The 24,895-nt window shown below is 37.7% G+C and overlaps 1 protein-coding gene across 1 annotated transcript in view; it reads left to right on the top strand.

Moving 5' to 3' along the window:
- The window catches only part of EPS8 (epidermal growth factor receptor pathway substrate 8), a 192,231-nt gene that overhangs the window by 44,873 nt on the left and 122,463 nt on the right, over positions 1–24,895 (top strand). Inside the window, exon 3 of the mRNA XM_029204630.1 lies at positions 8,248–8,253. The gene's annotated coding sequence lies outside the window, so the exon portion shown is untranslated. The remainder of the gene's footprint in view (positions 1–8,247; positions 8,254–24,895) is intronic.

The raw sequence follows: 24,895 nt of genomic DNA, 5'->3' as shown, positions 1-24,895 counted from the left end.
CTTTTTTTTTTTTCTGTGTGGTGAGGATACTTCAGATCTACTCTCTTAGCAAATTTCAAGTATACAATACAGTATTTTAAAGTCTAGTCACTGTGCTGTACATTGGATCCCCAGAACCTATTCATCTTATAACTGAAAGTTTGTATGTACCCTTTGACCAGCATCTCCCCATTGTCCCTCTGCCCAGCCCCGGGCATCCATCATTCTAGTTGCTGGTTCTATAAGTCTGACTATTTTAGGTTCCATATATAAGTGAGATCATACAGTATTTGTCGTTCTGTGTCTGGCTTATTTCACTTAGCATAGTGTCCTCCAAGTTCATCCTTGTTGTTGCAAATGGAAGGATTTTCTTCTTTCCACTGGTTGAATAATATTCGTGTGTGTGTGTGTGTGTGTGTGTGTGTGTGTGCGCGCGCGCGCGCGCGCGCATGTATTTGTGTATCTCATATCTTCTTTATCCATTCATCCATTGATGGACACTTGTTTTTTCCATATCTTGGCTATTGTGGATAATACTACAATGAAAATGGGAGTCCAGATATCTCTTTGAGATACTGATTTTATTTCCGTTGGTTATATACCCAGAAGTGAGATGGCTGGATTGTACGGTAGTTCCATTTTTAATTTCTTGAGGAACATCCATACTGTTTTACGTAATTGCTGTACTAATTTACATTTCCATGGACAGTGTGTAAGGCTTATCTTTTCTCTACCCCTTTACCAACACGCGTTATCTCTTTTTTTTTTTTTTTTTTTTTTTTTGTGGTACGAGGGCCTCTCACTGTTGTGGCCTCTCCCGTTGCGGAGCACAGGCTCCGGACGCAGAGGCTCAGCGGACATGGCTCACAGGCCCAGCCACTCCGCGGCATGTGGGATCTTCCCGGACCTGGGTACGAACCCGTGTCCCCTGCATCGGCAGGTGGACTCTCAACCACTGCGCCACCAGGGAAGCCCTGTTATCTCTTCTTGATGATAGCCATCCTTACAGGTGTGAGGTGATATCTTACTGTGGTTTTGATCTGTATTTCCCTGATGATTAGTGGCAGTGAGCATCTTTTCATGTGTTCGTTGGCCATTTGTATGTCTTCTTTGGAAAAATATCTATTCAAGTCCTTTGCTCATTTTACAATCTGGTTATTTATTTTTTGTTCATATATGAGTTCCTCGTATATTTTGGATATTAGCCCATCGCTAGATATATGGTTTGCAAAGATAAATTTTTAAAAATTCCATTTCTGGGAGTACTTGACCTCTGCTTAAAGGTTCAGCCCAGTCCAGAGGGGACAGCTCCATCCTTGGGAAAATTTTAAGAGCCCTGATTACATACATACATACATACTTACTTGATGTCAAGCACCACTGCTGCTGGTTTTGTATTAACTTTGTGCCTCACACTGGTAACTGGGTTTCTGTCTTGCTTGTATGACGAAATCCTCAACTGCACCCCAGGCCTAGTCACTGATTTCCCACGTTGACTCTTTGTCTTGGCCTTAAAAACCTGCGCAGAATCCCTTAATGCTCTTTGATTTCCTAAATTTAGCTGACCCTCGCCCCTTCCCCCGACATATTCCAAATTTAAATCTTGCTTGAGTCTCAGTTTATTCACCAGCAGTCTAGTTAACATCTATCAATCATGTTATCTGAACTATGGTGTAAATGGAATTTGGTAAGACTAGTGCTAACAGGAAGGGAAAGTATTGAGAGGTTATAGAGGGGAGGGGGAAATGACGTGACCATAGCATAAAAATATAAAGGGACAGGTACACATTTCTTCATTCGCAAGGTTGTGCACTTTGTAAACACAAGAAATCTTGTCCATTTGTTTACTGCTATATCGCTAGTGTCTGAAATGTGCCCAGCATTTAACCCATCAAGTAAGTATTTGTTGAATGGGTGTTTGGAAGACATGTTGAATTGACTGGTTTGACTAAGAGGCACTTGAAGGTGAGCTTTTTTAATTTATTTATTTATTTATTTTGCGGTACGTGGGCCTCTCACTGTTGTGACCTCTCCCGTTGCGGAGCACAGGCTCCGGACGTGCAGGCTCAGTGGCCATGGCTCACAGGCCCAGCCGCTCCGCAGCATGTGGGATCTTCCCGGACCGGGGCACGAACCCGTGTCCCCTGCATCGGCAGGAGGACTCTCAACCACTGCGCCACCAGGGAAGCCGTGAAGGTGAGCTTTTAAGGACTGGGAGCGTCGTAGCCTTGTTTATTGCCATAGCTTCATATATTTTTGCTGAATGAATAAGGATGGGGATTAGTGGAGTGGAGGCTGGAAGGCTGAACTTGATAATGTGGAATCTCAAATGCTGAGACAAGGATTTGGTTCTTATATGACAAGGAAATAAGCAGAGTTCTAGATCTTATTGCTTACTTTTTCTGTCTAATGTAATAGCTTTGTTCTCTAAGTGTACTCTTATTTGATCTGAAGGGTTCAGGAAGAAAATCCTCTTGATACCAAGGAAAAGAAAGGATATTTTTATATAAGATGCTCTTTTTTTGAGTTAAAATCCAATATCTGAATAGATGGTTATGTTTCTAAAACGTCTTTTAAAAGTTGCTTGTACGGATAGCCAACATGTTTATATACCTCAGTAGCAGAAGCATATTTCTATTCAGTATCCTGTGAATAATTGCTGTGGTTTCAAGTACTCAACAAAGTGAGGAAAGGCATCCACTGTTCTCATTCTTGCTGGTCTCTTTTGACATCCTGTTGTGTTAAGTAGTTATTCCCTGTTTGAGGTTCCTTGAATCTGGGTGCCAGAGTGTCAGATTCACCTCTTCATCTACCATTATCTCTGGATTCTGACATGGACTGTTTTAGGCCGTAAGGCCGTAAGGATATATACTTTTCAAACACTGCTACCCTGGGGAAGTGAAACCTATTCAGATGATAAACCAAATGATCAAATGGAGGAGGAGAGCTTATCTTGATAGGAACACTTAGAGGAATTCCATCTTGAGGTTTTATCTTCATTGAGTGCTTGGACTGCTGCTTATCAGATCAAATTACCCCTGATTGTGATAAAGAATTTCATGTATAGATAGATTTCACGTGTGTGTGTGTGTGAGTGTGTGTGTGTGTGTGTGTGTGTGTCTGCCATAGGACAGAGTGTAAAGCCAGGCAAGCATAGCTGCTTCTGCCAGCTATGAATAAAATGGAGTTGGAATTAGGGCAGGGCCATGGCAAGCACACACTGAGCACCGGAGTGGCAGATGTGTCCTCTACAGGGTGGGAGATCATTGTCACTGTTGGCTCCCTGCTTTCTCCTTACCTTTATCCAAGCAACCAGCAGGTTCAGAAAGATAGCATCCAATTCTCCAGGTAGTCGTTCTCAGCAGGAGGAAACAGGAAAGTTATCATTTGAAGTTGTGGACGTAGGGGACAAAAGGCAGGGGGCTTGAGGCTTGAGGTTTCTGCAATGTCAATATCGTATGGTAAGAGATTCATTTTTCTTAGATGAATTATTGTAGTCAGCCTAGATTTCGTTTACATAAGAAACTGATTCTTTTTAGGCCCGCTGGTATATGGAAGCACAACTCTAATTTCCTAACCAATCTTGGAAAACGTAGAGCGTAAAGAGGAAAGTAACCATCATAGTCTGAACATACAGAGATAATCACTTAATATTTTCGTATCTGATTTTAATGATGAACAATATGCTATGTGTTGTTTTGATGAGGATAATTTGACTTCCCACCATTACCACTGTCATGATTGTTGTCATCGTCGTCATCAAATATTTATTATCAATTCTTCACTATGATCAAGGCAAGTTCCAGAAAGAGCGGAGAAGATAAATAACTGGAAGTTCTGGTTTCTTCTTTTAAGGAGATAATTTTCTGTTTAGGACTGAACATATGTCCTGGAAACATAAAATTATAGTATAGGATTTACTCATTTGACAGTTGTTTATTGAGCTCTCTTAGGTGCTAGGCACTGTACTCATTGTTTGAGAAATAGTGTTTAGTCGGATGCAGTTTATGCCCTTGAATTTACTGACCAGGGGAGGCGATAGACAAGCAGTAAGAATTTCAATAACTTATGTGAAGTGTCAGTGAAGTGCCACAGACAGCAAGTGCTGTAGGAAGATATTATATTAACAGATACATTGAATAACATGTTGGACAGTGTTAGAAACCAGAATAAAAACATTCTTTTAAGTTCTTATTTCTTAATGCTGTCCTTCGGTGAGAGCCTAGGGCATAACCTTGAATAGTCAAGTAGTAAATGCGTTATGGCAACAAAGAAGGTAATACAGTGAGGTACATTACATTCTGTTCTTCCAAAAACCACAAGGATGGAGCTTGAGAAATTGTGTTAAAAGGGCCTTAACTTCTCTCTAGTATCAATTTAATATTTCTTGTGTTAGGAGTTTAACATTAGCACTGACAAGTGCCTAAAGTGATGATGTTTTGTGGTGTGGATTGAAGACAAGACCGTATGTTTTATACTCTAGATTGCCAGGTGTCAAGGTGAGTATTTCATTGTGAAATCTGGGAAGCCTGATCTTCATTTGTTTCTTGTCTAGGCAATGGATGTTTCCACCTCTGCAAGGAGGGAACTTGAATGCAAGAGAAAAAGCTTAGGTCCATTATGCCTTGGATATTTTCTCTTCACCTGGCAGAAAACTTGTTGCAGAATAGAACTTTATATCCGCTTATTCCATTTTAAACCAACTCGTTATATTTTATTTTCTTTATATCTGATGAAAGAAATGAGAACTTACTTGTTTATACCTTATTTGAGTTGTTCAGAGTGAAAAACACCAAGAGAGCTGTGGAATTTCTCTCCTGGGAGATCTTTCAGGAAAGGTGTTCAGACACTTAACTGCCTGAAATTTTTTGTGTAGAGTTTTGTGTATCCTACTTTAGAAAAGCAAGATGTCTAAAAACCCAGGCTTAGGAAATTGATATCATTAAGGATAATTTTTCTCTTACTAATCCTACTCACTTTTGTCTTCCTACTAGGTGTATTTATTTGATAATAAACAAATACAACTGTGAGCATTTGACTTAAGAATATTGTTACATAATATCTTAATTTGTATTCCTGAAGCATTTTGCAGTTTTCAAAACACTTTTACATTATTATATCATTTGAACCTCAGAGGTGTTATACAGTAGATGAGGCTGGTATGGTTATCCCCATTTTGCTGGTGAGGAATCTGAGGATGACAGGTGATGGGACTTGCCTGTGACTATGAGTTATTAAGTGGTGGGGTTTGGCACAAGCTTTTTGCTAGTAAATTCTTTGCTCTTTTTAGTATATATATGAGACACTAATTTTTTTTCTTAAATGAGTATTCTGTTTTATATCAGAATCAGGTTAATACAGATTCTGGAGAACTGGATGATATCTATGGGCCACTGATTTCTTTTTTTCTGGAAACTAAATGACCACTGAGGGAAGTGAAAATATGTTTGGGGCTCCTCCCAAGTTATTATTTCATCAGTTTCTTACCAATGCAGCCTGGTAGCTGGTAATTGGGAGTTCTCAGGTCCGTTCACAAAAATAATTTAACTTGTCAAGTGACTGAATTGATATTATTGGAACTAACTTGCTGCTCGTAAAATAACACGGTCGGATGTTAAAAACAGAGAAACAGAGAGTGAGTTTGTTAATGTAAGATTAAGAACTTTCACATTACCACATTAGCTATATACAGTATCCACTTCAGTTGAGCCTTGATAAATTGGATTGTACACTTTGGAGAACCAAAATAAAATCAGATCATTAACTATTGAGTCCTTACACTGAAGCCACAGCTTATGTAGGTTAAGTTTTAGAGATAACAGGGCCAATTGTGTACAGCGAATAAAATCCCTAGGAAGAAATAGAGGGTATGTTATTGAGGGTTACTAGGTTAGGCTTTATGTATTGAGATAATTTTACCTCATAGTTCTAGTTTAGGAAGTTTATTTTTTTTCTGAATATTTACTACATACGTAATACATGGTGTCTGTTGAGAATTTGCTAATGTCAGAAAAGGACAAAGAAAAAGAGAATTCCTTGTAACCCTTCTGTTTGAGACCATCTTTGGCGAGAGGAGAGGGTGAAGTCATTTTAGAAGAAAGAATTAGTCAGTAGAGCACCAGAATGACTGACATAATTTAGGAGCCTGAGAAAGTAGCTGGGAGTCAGAGAATATGCCTTGGGGGAGATTTGTAGATGAAATTAATTAGCTAAATTATGGCAGATCATGAATTCCAGGATAAAAGTTTTGTTATTCTCAAAGTAAGGGATTACAGAACTCTTCTAACCCAGGAGTCATGTTTTCCAGGTAAGGAAACCAAGTTGAGTTACTTAAATTAGTTAGTGGAGGAATTGGGGCTGGAACCCAGGCTTCTTGATTATTAAGCTAATGTTGTTTCTATTAAACGATCTCATGGGTTGCCACTGTTGGTTTTGGGACAGAGGACAGCAGAGTAGAAGCAGTGCTTTTTTTTTTTAAGATGTTGGGGGTAGGAGTTTATTAATTAATTAATTTATTTTTGCTGTGTTGGGTCTTCGTTTCTGTGCGAGGGCTTTCTCTAGTTGTGGCAAGCGGGGGCCACTCTTCATCGCGGTGCACAGGCCTCTCACTATCGCGGCCTTTCTTGTTGCAGAGCACAGGCTCCAGACGCGCAGGCTCAGCTGTTGTGGCTCACGGGCCCGGTTGCTCCGCGGCATGTGGGATCCTCCCAGACCAGGGCTCGAACCCGTGTCCCCTGCATTAGCAGGCAGATCCTCAACCACTGTGCCACCAGGGAAGCCCAGAAGCAGTGCTTTTTAAGAGTACATTTTCTCAGTCTTAGAAAAAGGGTTAGATGGCGAAGTTATTTGAAGTAGGAAGACCAGTTAAGCTTCTTTTGATCATGAGATGATGCTGAGTGGAAGGTGGAAGAGTTAGTGATGACTAGAGTCTCAAGCTGGGTGATGAGGAGAAAGGAAGTGCCCTTAAAGCAAATGAGGATATTTGAAGAGTAACTTTGTTTTGTGGGGAAGATCAGGTTCAGTGTTGAATAAGTTAGGACATCAAGGAGAAATGTATTGTTAGGTAGACAAGAATATGGGGCTGATATTATAGATGTTAAATTATATTTCACAGATAATAAGGACTGACCAGTAGGATAGCATGTATTACAGGACTAATCTCTTCACACAGTACAACTAAGGGCAAGTTAGTTCTAGGAAATCTTCCTAGGGCTTTTGCTTCAAGAAAAAATAACTTACCTATTAGACAAGTCACTGAATGAAAAATCTGGTGTGGGCAGGCTCCCCTCAAAAAGACCTTTACTGGCCCAATTGTTTGATGCTTCTTTTTTTCCTATAAAAGTATTAGTTGGATATGCAACCCCATGTAAAAACCACGTGTTACAGAAAATGGTGTTACCCTTCAGCCATTGCTAGAGTGGCTTTGTGATATTTTATGATGTGATTACATTTTTTGTCATGATTGTAATTCAGTTTAATAATGTTTAGTTTTATTTGGGTAAAGTATTTGCCCTGGTCATTCATCACTTGTTTTTAAACTTCTGTGCATCAGTGAAACCAAATATGACAGCTGTTGATGTTTCCAAGAGGTGGTGAACCTGAGCTATTATCTATATGGTTCATGAAAATTTTAAAGATGAGGCCAGTGTCTTTGTTTACCTTCTCTTTGTGTATTTCTAAGGATCTCTAAGGTCTTTCCGCATATTTATTAACGTTATCAATTACTAACCAGTTTACTTAAATATTTGGTCCTAGATGTTCCCATAACCTATGTTTTAGCATTTATCACACTATGTTGTCATTATCTACCTAGGTTTGAATCCGAGCTTCATGCTTAGTAGCTGCAAGTTATTAAAATTCTCCATGTTTCCATTTTCTCATCTCTAAGATAGGACAGTATTTTCCTTACCTCATGGGCTTGCTGTGAGAATTAAATCATCAAATATGTCAGGCAGTTAAGAAAGAGCCTGGCACATAACACGCTCTCAGATATTAGCTGTTGCTACTGTTACTGATCTGTTTCACTCTCTCTCCTGTTCATGGTTCATTCTTATCTGCCCTGGACCTAGAAGTGTCTGCTTTCAAGGGACATAGGGAAGGGGGCATGGGAAGATGTCCCAGGGTATCTCCTGGGGGGAATCAGGAAGAGGCTAGTTCTTTGTTCGCAGGTGCTATTTCCATTCTTGCTCAGTTCCACTCCAGGTGAAAACTTCTTTTTCCTTAGTCACTAAGACTTAATGTTACTGATCCCCATATGGTGTTGTAAAGAAAACAGTTGGCTGATCTAGTTTGGGAGTGACTAATAGTTTCCCAGTAGTTTTTACACTTTAAAAAAATATGTGCAAACCAAACACCTCTCTTCTGGTGGTAGTATTTTTGTTGCCATCACAAAGTGAAGGACAGGAAAGGCTACATAATTTGTAGGGCCCAGAGCAAAATGAAAAGAGGGTGTCCAGCTTGGGTGGGGAAGTCAATCCCCCTTTTCTCCTGGGCTGCCGCCCCAAGCTGCAGATGGTCGACCTCCAAGTGATTGCACGCAGATTTGCTTTGTGCCTTCATTGGGGGTGGGCAAGGGGACCCCATGAGTCACCCAGCTAATAGGCTGTGGTGCTACCAGCTGAGAGTGTGGATGGCCAATGACTCCCCTTCCTGCCTCCCTGGAACCCAGTTATTGGCCCTGGTAAGGAGGTGGGACCACATGTGAGCCAAGGCTCTGAGTCAAGCACCATGTACCAAACACAGATTCAAAGGTACCATTATTAAGAATTCAAGACAGTTATCCCAGGACAAGATCCTGGCCCTTTCTGTATGAGACCTCGTGTACCTGTTCTGGTTGCTTGTCCATGAAGGCTGCCCTGGCGAAGAACAATTTTTTCCCATATGCCTTTCTGGGTGGGGTGCCCTCAATAGGCAGTTCAGTTCTGCCTGGGAATCTAAGCCTGAGGACAGCTTGCCCTAGTTGTTCATTTTATTGGCTGCTGTTCCATTTGAAAGTGCAGGGTCTCTAAAAGCACTGTTTTTAAAAAAGAATGTTACCTTTTTCCTACCAATGCCAGTTCACATAGATGTGCTCAACCGAATGGTCTTGGACAACATGATGCATTAACTGTTTTTTCCATCATTTTGCTGCAAGGGAGGTGTTTCTTTTTTTCTTTTTATTTATTTTTTTTGCGGTACACAGGCCTCTCACTGCTGTGGCCTCTCCCGTTGCGGAGCACAGGCTCCGGACGCACAGGCTCAGCGGCCATGGCTCACGGGCCCAGCCACTCCGCGGCATGTGGGATCGTCCCGGACCGGGGCACGAACCCATGTCCCCTGCATCGGCAGGCGGACTCCCAACCACTGTGCCACCAGGGAAGCCCCTATTTTTTATTTTTATTGAAGTATAGTTGATTTACAATGTTGTGTTAGTTTCTGGGGTATAGCAAAGTGGTTCAGTTTGTGTGTGTGTCTGTATATAGATGTTATTTTTCATATTCTTTCTCATTATGACTTATTACAGGATATTGAACATAGTTCCCTGTGCTATACAGTAGGATCTTGTTGATCTATTTTATATATAGTAGTTTGTGCCTGCTAATCCAAACTCCTAATTTATCCCTTCCTCTTCCTTTTTGGTAACTGTGAGTTTGTTTTCTATGCCTCTGAGTCTGTTTCTGTTTTGTAAATAAGTTCATTCGTATTGTATTTTAGATTCCACATATAAGTAATGTCATATGGTATTTGTCTTTCTCTTTCTGACTTGCTTCACTTAGTATGATCATCTCTATGTCCATCCATGTTGCTGCAAATGGCATTATTTCATTCTTTTTTATGGCTGAGTAATATTCCATTGTAATATACGTACCACATCTTTATCCTTTCATCTGTCCATGGCCGTTCAGGTTGCTTCCATGTGTTGGCTATTATGAATAGTGCCACTATGAACATTAGGGTGCGTGTATCTTTTCGAATTAGAGTTTTCTCTGGATATATGCCCAAGAGTGGGATTGCTGGATCATATGACAACTCTATTTTTAGTTTTTTAAGGAACCTCCATACTGTTCTCCATAGTGGCTGTACCAATTTACATTCCCACCAATAGTGTAGGAGGGTTCCTTTCTCTCCACACCCTCTCCAGCATTTATTATTTGTAGACTTTTTGATGATAAGGGAGGTATTATTTCTACTTTACATCCCTGGAAAGTGAGGCTCAGAATGGTTGATCAGTACCTTTGCCAAAGGCATGCAGTAATTGGCAAAGCAGAGAGTTAAACTTGGGAAAGACTGTCTTATTCATTAGCCTGTATAGCTTCTACTGGCTCTAATGAAAGTTTTAGTGTCAAATCTACAGGACACCCACATTCTGTGGGGAGCTTTGTGCCTGAGGACCTTCTCATTTAATGAATTGGTATATATATTTGTAAGTGCTCTGTAGCTTTTCAGCTCTATGCAAATTTTAGTCATTAGTTGGGATCTCATTCTTTATCCACTAAGATTCTGCATCTGTCAGTTCGATTTTTTTTTCCTAGTCTTTTGTTCACAAGATTTCTTGACTGCTCAGATCGTTTTCTTCGAGCATGATTTCCATTCTCAACTCTGTCTGCCCTCATCTCAGAGCTTCTGTTAGTGTCCTCTGTATCAATGGGTCCCTCTGTGTCAGAGAACATAAGAGGAAAAAATGAAGGACTCCCAAAGGAAGCTAACGTAGCTTTTTAAAAGCTCATTAAAAAAACATCTAAAGTGACCTTAAAGGAATTTTACATCCTTTTTCAAAAAGCTTTGTTTACTAGTAGCCTTCTGTTCAGAGGACTCAGTGTTGAGAATATGGGCTGTAGTCAGACTGACCAGGCTCAAGTTCTGCCTCTGCTCTGTAACCTTGGGACTTTGAACATGTTTTATAAACTCTAAGCCTTGGCATCTTTACCTGTAAAATGGGCGTAATACTGATATTTACTCCCAGGTTATTGTAAAGATCACATGAACTGAGGTATGTGCTGTGTTTAGTGTGGTATCTGGCATGTAGCGTGCTGTGTTAGCTGGTAGTATAGCTTGAAGGTGAGGCTTGGAAGAGTAACCCGGGGAGAGAGTCTGCGCTGAATTAGAGCAGATGTGCCCTGTACGGACTAAGGGGGAAAGATAAGACCACAACTGAAAGTCTCTTAAGGTCCTAGTCCCAGGTTTGGTAGTCTCAGCTCCATCACATAGTGTAACTGTGGGGAACTTAATGATTTGATCCAGAAGTCCTTGGAGTGAAGGTACATATACTCATAGGTGGATTCAAAAAACATTTATTAAGCACCTGTTACTGCCAGGCACTATGCAGGTGCTGGTGATACAAAAAGAGAATAAGTTTGCATCTGTTTCTTTGGAATTCATATTCCAGCTAGGGAACAAATATGCAAACAAATGACTGATAAAGCACGATGTGCTTTAAGGTACATGCAGAATGCCCTAGGGCATCCAGAAAGTTGGAAGGAAGCCATTCTTTGTTGAGACTTTATTTTCAGAAGTAAGAATTTTCTTATAGTAGAAGCATTATCAGTAAGTCTAATGATTTATTTTGACATTTTTAGCGTAGATTGATCCTTCAAACACCAAACGTATTTAAAATGTAACTTTACTTTGGCTGTTTAACTGAAAGCATCCTATATTTAAACTTTTTAACCATTTTATTTATTCAGAATCTTCACAACTTAGATAAACAGAAGTTATAGGCAAATTCTTGTTGTCTGCTAATTACATAAAGACACTATAGCTTCAATATACAAAAGGGTTTCTCAGCCCATCAGAGTGGATGTGTTTTCCAAATGACAATTTACACCCATTGGAAATACTGTTGGCATGTGGGGAGAAATAGGTCTGTTAGCTGGCATAACATAATATTAACTAGCAGAATAATTCTTAGATGTTGACAATTAGAATATTAGTTACTGTGTATTAAACATTAACAGGAATAAGTATATATATATATTTCTGAAGTGTATACAAAAGATTTAAATATATTACATATATTGTATATACAGCAATTCAAATTAATATATCACAGCATCATATAGAAGAAACTGATTTCCTTATTTTACAGATGAAGGAATTTGAACTTGCTTGAAATTATATAAAACTACTAAGTGATAGAACCAAAATTGTATTTCAGAGCCTTTGTTCTTTTCACCTTCTTTATGTTGAATACAACTGTTTCTCACTTAACGGGATTCATAATACGTAAATTATAAATGCATTACCCAAACTTGAAAAATTTGAACCAAAATCTGTGCTACCATTCTAACTCATCATGAGTCTTCCTAGTGCCAGTTGACGTGAACAAAAAACTTTGGAAGTAAAAAAAATCTAATGTAGCAATTTGCTTATATTTTTAAACAGTTGTTATTTTTCTAGTTCCAAAAAAATTGCTGTTTTCAATGTACTAGCATAAAGAGATTGGCCATAACTTGCAAACAAAACATTTTCGGTAAGGAATTGAGACAGATATCTTCTAGTTGACATATTAGTGTTATTATGTAGTCAAAACTTTTTTTTCTTACAGGAACATGCAGTTAAATTTTAAATTGTTCTTAAAAGTACTTTTGTATAATACTTGAGGTCTGTTGTAGTACTTGAGGCACCATTTTTTGAGGTACTAAATTTCTCAGATTAAAAATCTTTTGTACTGTGGAAAATTTCAAATATACAAAGTAGACAGAATAGTATAACAAGCCCTTATATAGCCATCATGTAGCTTCAACAGCTATTAACTCACAGCTAATCTTGTTTCATCCATCTCCCCATTTTCTTCCTTCCCTTGTAAAGCAAAGCAGATTTTAGATGCACCATTTCATTTGTAAATCTTTCGGTATGTTATTCTAAAACATAAAACACTTTTCAAAAGCTGTAACTATAATTATCATATCATCATACCTAAAACTAAAAGTTAACAGTTCTTTAATATTATTAAATATTCAGTTAAAGTTCAGTTTGCCAATGTTTTCATAAAAGTGTCCTTTTTACATTTTGTTTGAATCGGGGTCCAGATAATGCCCTTAGGATTGGTTAATGTATAGATGTTCCTATCCATCTTTTTTCCTCCTTGTAATTTATTTCTTGAAGAAACCCTTTATTTGCCCTGTAGAATTTCCCACAGCTAGATATTGCTGATTATATCTCTGTGGTGTGGCTTAACATGTCCCTCTGTCCTGTATATTTTTTATAAATTTAATTTTTATTTATTTATTTTTGGCTGCATTGAGTCTTCGTTTCTGTGTGCGGGCTTCCCCTAGTTGTGGCGAGGGCCACCCTTGGTTGCGGCGTGCGGGCCTCTCATTGCAGTGGCCTCCCCTGTTGTGGAGCACAGGCTCTAGGCTTGCAGGCTCTAGAGAGCAGGCTCAGTAGTTGTGGCACACGGGCTCAGCCGCTCCGCGGCATGTGGGATCTTCCCGGACCAGGGATCGAACCCGTGGCCCCTGCACCGGCAGGCGGACTCTCAACCACTGTGTCACCAGGGAAGCCCCTGTCCTGTATATTTTTAATAAAGTGGTAGAAGGATCTAGAGGCTTAATTTTTTTTTGGCTGCATCGTGAGGCATGTGGGATCTTAGTTACTGGACCAGGGATCGAACCCACTCCCCCTGCAATGGAAGCACAGAGTCTTAACCACTGGACCGCCAGGGAAGTCCAAGAGGCTTAATCAAATTAAGATTCTTCTTCCTTTTTTCTTTCTCTCCTCTTCTTTCCTTCTTCCCTTCATTCTCTCCATCCTTCTTTCAACTTCCTATTGCATGAGTAGTATGTCTTCTTCCCTCAAGAGACATACGATGTGTAGTTGTTTTTCTTTGTTTGATGCTAGCAGATGTAAAGCCTACGTGCTTTGACTTTTAGGAGTTGCAAAGTATGATATTTTAATTCTTTTATCTCAGTTTATTATCTGGAATACTTCTCTAAAGACTTCCCCTCATCTATTTGTTTAGCCAGTTGTACGGTTTGTATAAGAAAGTTTGGATAAATGCCTGATTCTTTCTTGGTTTCGGAGTTTTTAATGTTAAGAGTCACGGGGACGGCTTCCCTGGTGGCGCAGTGGTTGAGAGTCCGCCTGCTGATGCAGAGGACACGGGTTCGTGCCCCGGTCCGGGAGGGTCCCACATGCTGCGGAGCGGCTGGGCCCGTGAGCCATGGCCGCTGAGCCTGTGCGTCCGGAGCCTGTGCTCCGCAACGGGAGAGGCCACAACAGTGAGAGGCTCGCGTACAGCAAAAAAAAAAAAAAAAAAAAAAAAAAAAAGTCACGGGGAAAATTTTGACATATTCATGAAAAGCTCCTGAAGAATATAGAATAAGTATAGAACCACATCCTAAACATGTATTGATGAACTAGCAAAAATGGAAAATAATTGGTTTTGAAGGAATATGGAACAGCTTTAATGATAAAAACTTAAAAAAAAAAGTCAATGCATGATGCTTTAAGGAGTGTACCTCCTCTAAGACAGTAATGTCATTAGACATTTGTTTAACCCTTAGTTACACGGTGGTGAAGGTTCTTCACTTACCACTATAACTTTGGGCAGGTTAAAGTCTGTGTGCCTCAGTTTTCTCATCTGTTAGATCAGGATAAGAGTGGAACCTCTCTCATAGGGTTGTTGTTGAGGATTGAATGAGTTCATACATATTAGCAGAGCCTGGAACTTAGTAGGTTCTCAATAAATGTTAAGTGTTGCTACTGTCATTATGCTTCTTTGCAATTATAGTGGAAACAAGGGAGGGAGCTTCTGATGCTTATTTTTATCCATGTTAGAGTCTTAATTTTAATATATATTTTTTCTTATCCATTTCATATGCTCCAGCCTTCTTAAAGTTACATTTGTAACTTCTACTGAAGTGTCAAGGCATTGTACATCAAGCAGCTGGTAACATCAGAAAAAGAGGCAACCAAACATTATATGTCTCTTGCTTATACCTCTGTTTTACAGCTAAGTTACGTTAACGTTTATTTATGTATGTGATGGTGTTTTCCATTGAACTGTGAATTTTTTGAGGGGAGAGACTTACTTTATACTGTTGTGTCTGATGTAGTGCTTGGTATTAGTTATGAGGTCTACATCCCTAATATCTATTTCATTAACTGTTCTAACATTTCATTTATCAGGTTTGCCTAGTAATGTGCTTTTTTTTTAATTGAGGTATAATTGACATGTAGCATTATATTAGTTTCAGGTGTACAACATAATGATTCAATATTTGTATATATTGCAAAGTGATCACCACAGTTATTCTAGTTATATCTGTCACCATAGTTACAAATTTTTTTCTTGCGATGAGAACTTGATAACCTTTAAGACCTACTCTCTTAGCAATTTTCAAGTATACAAAACAGTGTTATTAACTGTAGTTGTCATGCTGTATATTACATCCTCATGACTTATTTATTTTATAGATGGAAGTTTGTAGCTTTTGACCCCCTTTGACTCGCTTTACCCATTTTGTTCATCCCCCGCCCCCACCACCTCTGAACCACCAATCTGTTCTCTACAAGCTTTTTTTTCCCCTAGATTTCACATGTAAGTGAGATCATATGGTATTTATCTATTTGTCTTTCTCTATCTGACTTATTTCACTTAGCATGGTGCCCTTAAGGTCCATCAATGTTGCTGCAGATGGCAAGCTTTCATTCTTTTATTATGGCTGGATAATATAGACACACACACACACACACACCGTGTTTTATCTCTTTATTGATAGACACTTAGGTTGCTTCCCTATCTTGGCTATTGTAAATAATGCTGCAATGAAGATGGGGGTGCATATATCCTTTCTAGTTAATATTTTTGTTTTCTTCAGATAAATACCCAGGAGTGGAATTGCTGGATCATATGGTACTAGTTATATTTTTAGTTGTTTGAGGAACCTCCATACTGTTTTCCATAGCAGCTACACCAGTTTATATTCCCACCAACAGTGCACAAGGGCTCCCTTTTCTCCACATCCTCACCAAGACTTGTTATTTGTTGTAGTTTTGATAATAACCAATCTAACAGATGTGAGGTAATATCTCATTGTGTTTTTGATTTGCATTTCCATGATGATTAGTGATGTTGAGTATCTTTTCATGTACCTGTTGTCCAGCTGTGTATCTTCTTTGGAAAAATGCCCAGATCTTCTGCCCATTTTTAAATTGGATTTCTTGTTTTTGCCATTGAGTTGTATGAGTTCTTTGTATATTTTGGATATTAACCACTTATCAGGTATATGATTTGCAAATATTTTCTCCCATTCAGTAGGTGGCATTTTCACTTTGTTGATGTGCAGAAGCTTTTTAGTTTGATGCAGTTCCACTTGTTTATTTTTGCTTTTGTTTCTTTTGCTTTTGGTGTCAATTCCAGAATATTATAGCTAAGACTGATGTCAAGGAGCATACCACCTATGTTTTCTTCTAAGAGTTTTATGATCTTAGATTCAGGTCTTTAATCCATTTGCAGTTATTTTTTGTGTGTGGTGTAAGATAGTGATCCAGTTTCATACTTTTGCATGTGGCTGTCCATTTTTCCCAACACCACTTATTGAAGAGACTATTGTTACCCCATTATATATTCTTGGCTCTTTTATCATCGATTAATTGACCATGTATGTGTGTGCGTTTATTTCTGGGCTCTCGATTCATTCTGGTGATCTATTGTCTGTTTTTATTCTAATACCATACTGTTTTGATCACTATGACCATGTAATATAATTTGAAATCAGGAGCATGATGACTCCAGCTCTGTTCTTTCTCAAGATGACTTTGGCTCTTCAGGGTCTTTCGTGGTTCCATACACATTATAGGATTGTTTGTTCTGTTTCTGTGAAAAAATGCCGTTGGAATTTTGATGGAAATTGCATCGAATCTGTAGATTGCTTTGGGTAGTATGGATATTTTAACAATATTAATTTTTCTAATCCATGACCACAGAATATCTTTCCATTTATTCATATATTTTAATTTCTTTCATTAATGTCTTATAGTTTTCAGTGTACAGGTTTTTCACCCCCTTGGTTAAATTTATTCCTAGGTATTTTATTCTTTTTGATGAACTTGTAAAAGGAATTATTTTGTTAATTTCTCGCTCTGATAGTTCATTTTTAGTGTATAGAAACACAACAGGTTTTTGTATATTGGTTTTGGATCCTGCAACTTCACTGAATTCATTTATTAGTTCTACCAGTTTTTTGGTGTTGTCTTTAGGGTTTTCTATATATAATATCATGTCATCTGTAAATAGTGACAGTTTTACTTCTCTCATTCCAGTTTAGATGCCTTTTTTCTTTTTTTTTCGCCTAATTCCTTTGGCTAGGACTTTTAATACTATGTTGAATAGAAACGGTGAGAGTTAGCATCTTTGTCTTATTCCTGGTCTTAGATGAAAAGCTTTCAGCCTTTCATCATTGAATATGATGTTAGCTGTGGACTTATCAGATATGGTATTTATGTTGAGGTACATTCCCTCTACACCCACTTGTTGAGAGTTTTTTTCCTATTGTAAATAGGTACAATATTCTTTTCAAATTCACAAACAAGTGAATTTCCTAGCTATCTAACTACATGAGTTAGAGCATAATTCTTTAAATATTAGGATTTTATTTGTTTATCTTTAAACTGCTAGGATGGCAGTTTTTCTTACAAGCATCAAGTACTCTCCAGCCTTATTAAATGGAATGTAATTCATGACTATGAATACTATTTATTTGGGTTGTAATAGAGTGTATCATTGGACACTGTTGATATATGCATGGTTATATGGTTCTATGTCAGATATTCTCAGGATGTTTTATAAATTTTTTCTTTACACCTTATGTTTTATTTTTCTCTTGTTATTAAAACCTAGCATTTTCTTTCTGATATCCTTTCTTTCTGCAACTTTTGGCAATCTTAAAATTCAAATTTAATGCTTCTAAGCAGTAGTTCTAACCTGCTGTGGATTGATTTGATTACTGACTTCATTAGAACTTTTTTTTAAATAAGATTTAAAAAGATCCAAACTGAGCTTGAGGGCATCTTTGCAGAGTAAAATGCAGAAGTTTAGCACATAGACTATGTGGAATCTATTTAACTAGCCTTTTAACTTTTAAATTTACTTCTTGACATTGCTGAGGTGTCATATATGTGTGGCCTCTAGACAATTAACATTTTATTATGTTAGGATCTGAATAGAAGAATGGAATGCTGATCTTCAGTATTTCCATTCTGTTGACTTACAGAGTTGAGATTCAAATTCAGATCTCCTGTACTCCAAAGTCCATTCTCATTGCTGTTAGACTCTTGTGACAAAGAAGTCAACACTGTTAATTATTACATAATTTGTTCTTTCAAATTATATGTTATTAGTGATAGTTTCTGATTTAAAACATGAACTATTTGTCCTTGTCTTATTATTGGCATTTTTCTCTATCCTAGGTTTAAAAATCTTTTTCACACATATGCATTCTATAAACATCTAATAGATAGGTACATATTTAAAATGTACTTTACAGTATTGTAAGTTACATAGATGTAGGTCATTTAATAGCACACACTTTTAATATGGGTCTATTTAAAATACCCTGGTTACTATGTTTATTTGTAGGCCTTGAGCTGAATATACAAGTCCAACTACATGTAGGAAATAGTTAAATATGCCTCTTCTACTTAACAGTTCGTGAAATGCTAGAAACGATTACAAAGATGCAAAATAAAGTATCTTTGAGGCATTTGGGGTTAAACGTGGATTCAAGTCCTAGTTTAAGTCTTAGAATCTTATTTTGTCCAGTACTTCCCAGAGTGACTGCAAGGACTAGATCAGATAGCATGTTCATGTGCCTGTCACAATATGTGATTCTTCACGGTCTCTTGCCTCTGTATCTTTTCCATCCATATAATTTTGAATCTAGATAAAAAGAGAACACAGAGTATGAGTAAAAGAGAACAAAGTGTATTTATTAAGAAAAAGCAACTATTGTTTGCATGCTGTGCTTAAAAATGAGTGGTATTTTCCTTTTATCCATTTACTTTTATGTGAAGGTCTTCTCTAATATAGCTCTTATTGGACTGAAATGGAAACGTAAGAATTGGAGCATATTTTCATTTTTGTGGTGAGTTCGTTTGTAGATCAATTAGTATATTTAAAGCATTCTGCTGTTTCTTAGGAAATTTTGTCATTTGCATTTACTCAGAGACATATTACAATTATCCATGAAATGCTGTTAGTTTGGAGTGGTGGTGAAAGCCCCAGGCTGTATGAAGCTCCCGCACAGCTGGCTCTGCTGCACGTACCCTCTGTGTTGAATTCTTTGTGTCAGTTTGCCGATTTTAAAGTGGGAGTGATATGGCTATTGGCTCTGGTACCTTCCACATTACATATTGTGAGAATAAATTGAGATCGTGGGGGCTTCCCTGGTGGTGCAGTGGTTGAGAGTCTGCCTGCCGGTGCAGGGGACACGGGTTCGAGCCCTGGTCTGGGAGGATCCCACATGCCGCAGAGCGGCTTGGCCCATGAGCTATAACTGCTGAGCCTGCGCATCTGGAGCCTGTGCTCCGCAACAAGAGAGGCCGCGATAGTGAGAGGCCCGCACACCGCGATGAAGAGGGGCCCCCGCTCACCGCAACTAGAGAAAGCCCTCGCACAGAAACGAAGACCCAACACAGCCAGAAATGAATAAATTTAAAAAAAAATTGAGATCGTGGATATGAAAGTGTTTTAATTAAAAAAATGTAAGATACAGGCATTAATATTCTAACTGTCACAGTGAATTAAATGGGAATTAACAGTATACTTGGAGAGAATCTTTTTAAGTATGAACATTTTGAATGTAATTGTAGCCGAATACCACTGAGACAGTGGTAATTATAGCAAGACAGGGCCATCTTATGTATCATTTCTGAAAAAACTGGCAAGCACAAAAGGAGAAAAGGAGGAAAGTAAGAGGATGTAGAAGTGGTGGAGGAAAGAACACAAAATAAAATAAAACCAATTAGATGATCTTGAAATCACTGGAGTGTCTAGAACTATAAATTTCTTTACTTATTAGGAAATATTAGAAGGGATTATTAATCTATGAGTTACTAAAAATGTATTTTCCATTAAAAACCTGTTTATATTTAGAATATCTTCATATTCAGAATTTTACATTCTTGCTGTGGAAAAATGATCTAGATCTGATTTTTCCCTTCTCTAGAATTTTAGCCATTCATCTATATGCCTTGGTGTCTGTGGTCTGAAGCTTGGTAAAACTGAGTGTTTCTTCTAACTCCGTCAGTTTTTTTGTTTGGTTTTCCTTTTAACTTCCTTTATTTCTCCTGTTGTTCTTCAGCCTACAATTACACGCCATGGTCTGTCTCTGTTTGGGCTGAGATTTTTTTCACATATCCTCTTATTCTTGGTCTCCCAAAATGTATACCTAGGTTTTGTAAAGGTGCCTGGATACTATTTAGTAAATGTGATGACTGTATTTCTTTCCAGTAACTATGTTTTGAGGGTATTTTCCTACGTCTTTGAAGAGAAATACTGGTGGGGTGGTAGTAAAATGACTATCTTCACATATGCTTTTATGCAGGTATTGTCACATCCTAGTGTGGTGGTCGGTACTCTGTAGCTGGATGATTTGGTCTTTTGTCTAATGTTGCAGCTGCTGGCTGTGTCTTAGTCTAGAGGAAAATTATATTTTCCTTGCACACTTTACTTATTATTCAGCTCCTTGCAAAGTGACTGAAGGGGCTGATGTGTTCAGGGCCTTTCACAATGATTAGTGACCTGTCCTTTAATCTTCAGAGCTAGTGCTACAGTTTTAATTCTTCTTCAGCCACTTTAACCTCTAATTGATTGCTTGGCTGAGTCATCTGGCAACTACTTCTGTGTTCTCTTTATGCAATGGCAAATCACATGCTTTTGTATCTTCAAAAGAAATGTTGGTTTCTTACTTATTAAATAATTGGCTTATATTGTTTTGCTTATAAGTCATTTCTTTGGTTTCCCCAAAAGTAATGGACCAGTCCAAAGAAACATAGTTGTAAGGCTTTTACTCATTTTTTAAAAATTTAGATAGTGTAGGATATAGCAGAAGGCCTGTGTTCATAGCCTTCACCGTCTTATTAATACTTGTCAAATTTTGGGCATGTATCTGCTCTGAGCCTCAACCTTCAGAGTTATAGAATGGGTACATCATTACCTTTATAGAATTTTTTGAATTAAATGAGCTAGCATATAGAGAGTGCCTAGTACAGCGCAGAGCACAAATAGGTGCTTAGGTAATTATTGTCATTTCTGATTTCTTCTCTTCCTTGTTGTCATTATTGTCATGATTATAGAATGCAGCCTTGTAAAGGTCTCTTGTTTCAGTAGATCACCTTGAGAATTGTGTGCTGTTTGGAGTTCTTCGTTGCACTATTCATCTTTGTTAGGGTGAGAAAGTCCAGGCTTACAGATAGGTAAATGTATCTGACTGGGGTTACCGCAGAATTATGGAAGTGGGTTAATTGGTCACTAACGAGCTCTTTCTGGCAATAGTGTTAGAATTTTGTGAAATACACAGTTTAACTTCAGACTTAACTACTCTCAGAAGCAGACAGCTATTTAAACTATTTACCTTTGCAAAAGCAACACTCAAAAAAGTAATAACCACTTGAAAAAATCCACCTTTTCAGAGTGTTTCCATTTTGTGGATATGATGAAAAAATTCTACCATGAAATCAGATTTTAAAGAACAGACATATATACAGTGATGAATCGTCAGCTTCCTTTTGCCTGCAAACAGGCACACTTTACTTTTTGTCTCTCGGTTCAGAGTTTAAATGTACAAGCTGTAGAAGTTAGATAACAGCACGTGGAGGAACTTCTTGCTGTCAGTTTGGGGATAATTGAAACTACTGACACGTCAAACTGAATGCAATCTTTTTTTTGCAAAAATACTGGAAAACGTGTTTCTATTCAGAAAAGACTCTAACTCTGAATCTTTCGTGTGAAGTTCACATGAGGTGAAAAAGGCTGAGTGAAACATTTAAAATGGTGAAAAGCTTATTTTTAAGTTTTATACTCGGAATTTAATTCTTCAAAATACTTTGAAAAGGCAGTAAATATTTCCAGGAGGACAAGTATTCTGTTTAGGGGATTTGATTCAGTCAGCGAAAAAACTTGGGTAACAGTTGCCCAGAACATTTTGATTATTCTATCCAAAAAGAATTTATTTCCATAGCACATAAAGACATGCCTGTAGGGTAATACTATAACATATATTATTGACTGAACTTTTTGCCTGGGATGCATTTCTGAAATGAGTAAATGGAGTATTCTAAATGTCATGTGGAAGCTTGTCATGTGAATCTATTTTTAAAGTAGTATTTAACATCTGAAAAATCTTTCGTGCTATTGGAGATTTTCTTATTTCCATGTAGATTAAGGAGGTCATTCAGCTTGTCTCCATTTTTTATGGTTATATGGGGAGTGCAGTTATTTTCTGAGGAGGGTGAAGGAAAAGAGGAGCTGTATTATAGCTTGAAAATATGGCTATTATGGGGAATATGTGGTGGAACCAAAAAGAAAGAAAGCGCTGATGAGCAGCAGTCAGAGACCAACTAATACTGACATAAGTTTATAGGGTGCCTGATGGTCAAGTTTGTTATTCTCCTTAGTAACACAGGAAGCAAATGTAGCAAAGGTTGAGTAGTAGTAGGTCAGTGTAAAGGTAAGGTCCCTGCCCTCAAAAAGTTAAGTTTCATATGTGAATTAGAATGATCTATCTTAAAGCCCCTTAATTTCTAAGCTCCCTGCAGATATGAACGGTCTAGTTCTAGTGTATCTTCCTGAATCCTTATCACAAATGGGGATTTGTCACAAGTACCCTTGCCTTGAAGGAAATGTTAAAAGAAATATGTTTTCTAAATATCCCAGTCTGTGGCTTATCTTTTTATTTTCTTAGTTGTGTTTTAGCACATTTTCCTTGGTTTGAATATTTTGCTACCAAACCTTGATATCAAAATATATTGTGCTTTGAATATTTCTGGAAATAGTATCTCTGAAAAGACCATTTTCAGTTAAACTTATTCAAAATCTCAGATATGTAATGTTCTTTTGCATTCAAAGTAAGTCACAAGGCATAAACTTTGGACTTTATTTTCTTGCAAAAGATATATGCTGTCCTCAGGTAGATATAGTGATGTTAGGAGTAATGCCTGACCTTTCAAATTCAATTAATGACTCAACACCTGGGAGAATGTTCCTGATTATTGTTGCTGTGTTTTTGTAACATTCTCTGAGGTTCTTTGTCAAAAGAAACAGATTACCTTTCCGTGCATTGGGAGTCAATGTTACTAAAAGGGCCACTTCTGTAGTTAATTTAAGCTTCGTCTCTTGGACTGTTATTTGGCACAGGACACTGTATAAATTATATACATGTATACACTCCCAAATCTCTTCCTGGTTTGAAATTGGAATCTATGAATTGGCTTCTGTGTCTGTTTTAAGAGTTATTACCATGGTGATGAATAGCCTGTTTAGTTTTACAGTTGGCATGATTCTTCCAGCTTGGGTCACCTGTGTTTTCTTACTACCAGTTGCCCACACTTTGGGCAGCAGTTAAATTTCCATCATTAAAAAGCAAGTAGTTAGAAGGCAAAACTAGTGATTTAGTAGAATTCGCTGCATCAATGCTTTTAATCTGTTGATTATTTCCTTTCAGTGCTAAGTAGCAGGAGCTTACTCCTTTCACACTGCTTCAAACCTTCCCTTTGCAATCAGAACTGGTGGGGAGTCATTACCCTGTACTGCAGTTGTGAACTTGTTGTCATTTGTTGGAGCATTATGGGGGAGGGCGAAGAAAACTGACAAAAACATCTTGATAAAGGAAGCTTGACTTATCCATTCTTGATTTTAATGAGTCAACATTTCAAGTATGTTGCTTTACTATATTTATGTAAGCTGTGGCAATGGGTCAGCTGTCAACCTTAAACCTGTCTGTATCTACAAATGTTAAAAGAAATATTAAGGTTTTTCAGTTACATTTAAAATGTAACATAAGAATGAGGAGGGATGAACACAAGTGAAACAATGAATTCGAGATAATAAAATGAGTTGTTGATTTGGAGATATATATTATATGCCAAATGGTCAGACTGGATATGATGAGAGCTTCCTACGTGGGGTTGATGCTCTATACCAAGCCCAACTCTATACAGTCCTAGATGTTTAGAAATTAAATCAACCAGGAAAACAATCAGAACCCCAGATGCCACAGGCCTTGTGAGAAATTTAAACAGTAAAAGTGTAGTTACTTGTGTATCACTCAGATTTAAGTAAACAACTAATATAATTTCCAGAGTGGAATGATTTAAAAGAGCTAGTGAATTTCAAACCCTGAGAAAATACCACTTACTGAATTACAGTCATTCTGATCTATTTAATAATTTAAATCTAAGGAGTCACATGCAACAACATTTCATTTAGTTCAGTTCTGGTTATAGTATGTCTTCTCTAACTTGTAACTCTCAGTAATCGAAATGGTTTTCCATTCAATTAGTTGAATTGAAGGGATTTTCCTCTCTCTGTTTTACTTCTACATCATTAAGAGAATTCATAATAATCATTTATGCTTCTAGAATGACTATATGATTTCATTTATACCTAATATGGTACATGTTTCATAATAGGCACTCCGTAAATCATTATTCATTCTTTCAGGAGGCAAAAGGAGGCAGGAAAACTAATTACCAACTTATGTTAAATGAATGAATGAATTAATAATTAATTAATTAATAAATAAGGAAGATAAAACTACAGGTTGTCACTTCAAAACCTGCCTCTTATTGCCATCTCACTATTTTGAGGAATGCCCACTGTATCACGAATGTCTCCAGCAAGAAAGCACTCTGTATATATGTCCATATGTGTGTGTATGTGTGTATATATATATACACATACATATATCTTCACTCTTTGCTGTCACTCCATAGATAC

Source organism: Monodon monoceros, unplaced genomic scaffold (assembly GCF_005190385.1).
Source record: "Monodon monoceros isolate NGI ecotype Baffin Bay Population unplaced genomic scaffold, NGI_Narwhal_1 Super_Scaffold_6, whole genome shotgun sequence".
Classification (NCBI taxonomy): Eukaryota; Metazoa; Chordata; class Mammalia; order Artiodactyla; family Monodontidae; genus Monodon; species Monodon monoceros.
The sequence above is the reverse complement of the archived record's forward strand: the minus strand, read 5'-3'. Positions and strand labels throughout refer to the sequence as shown.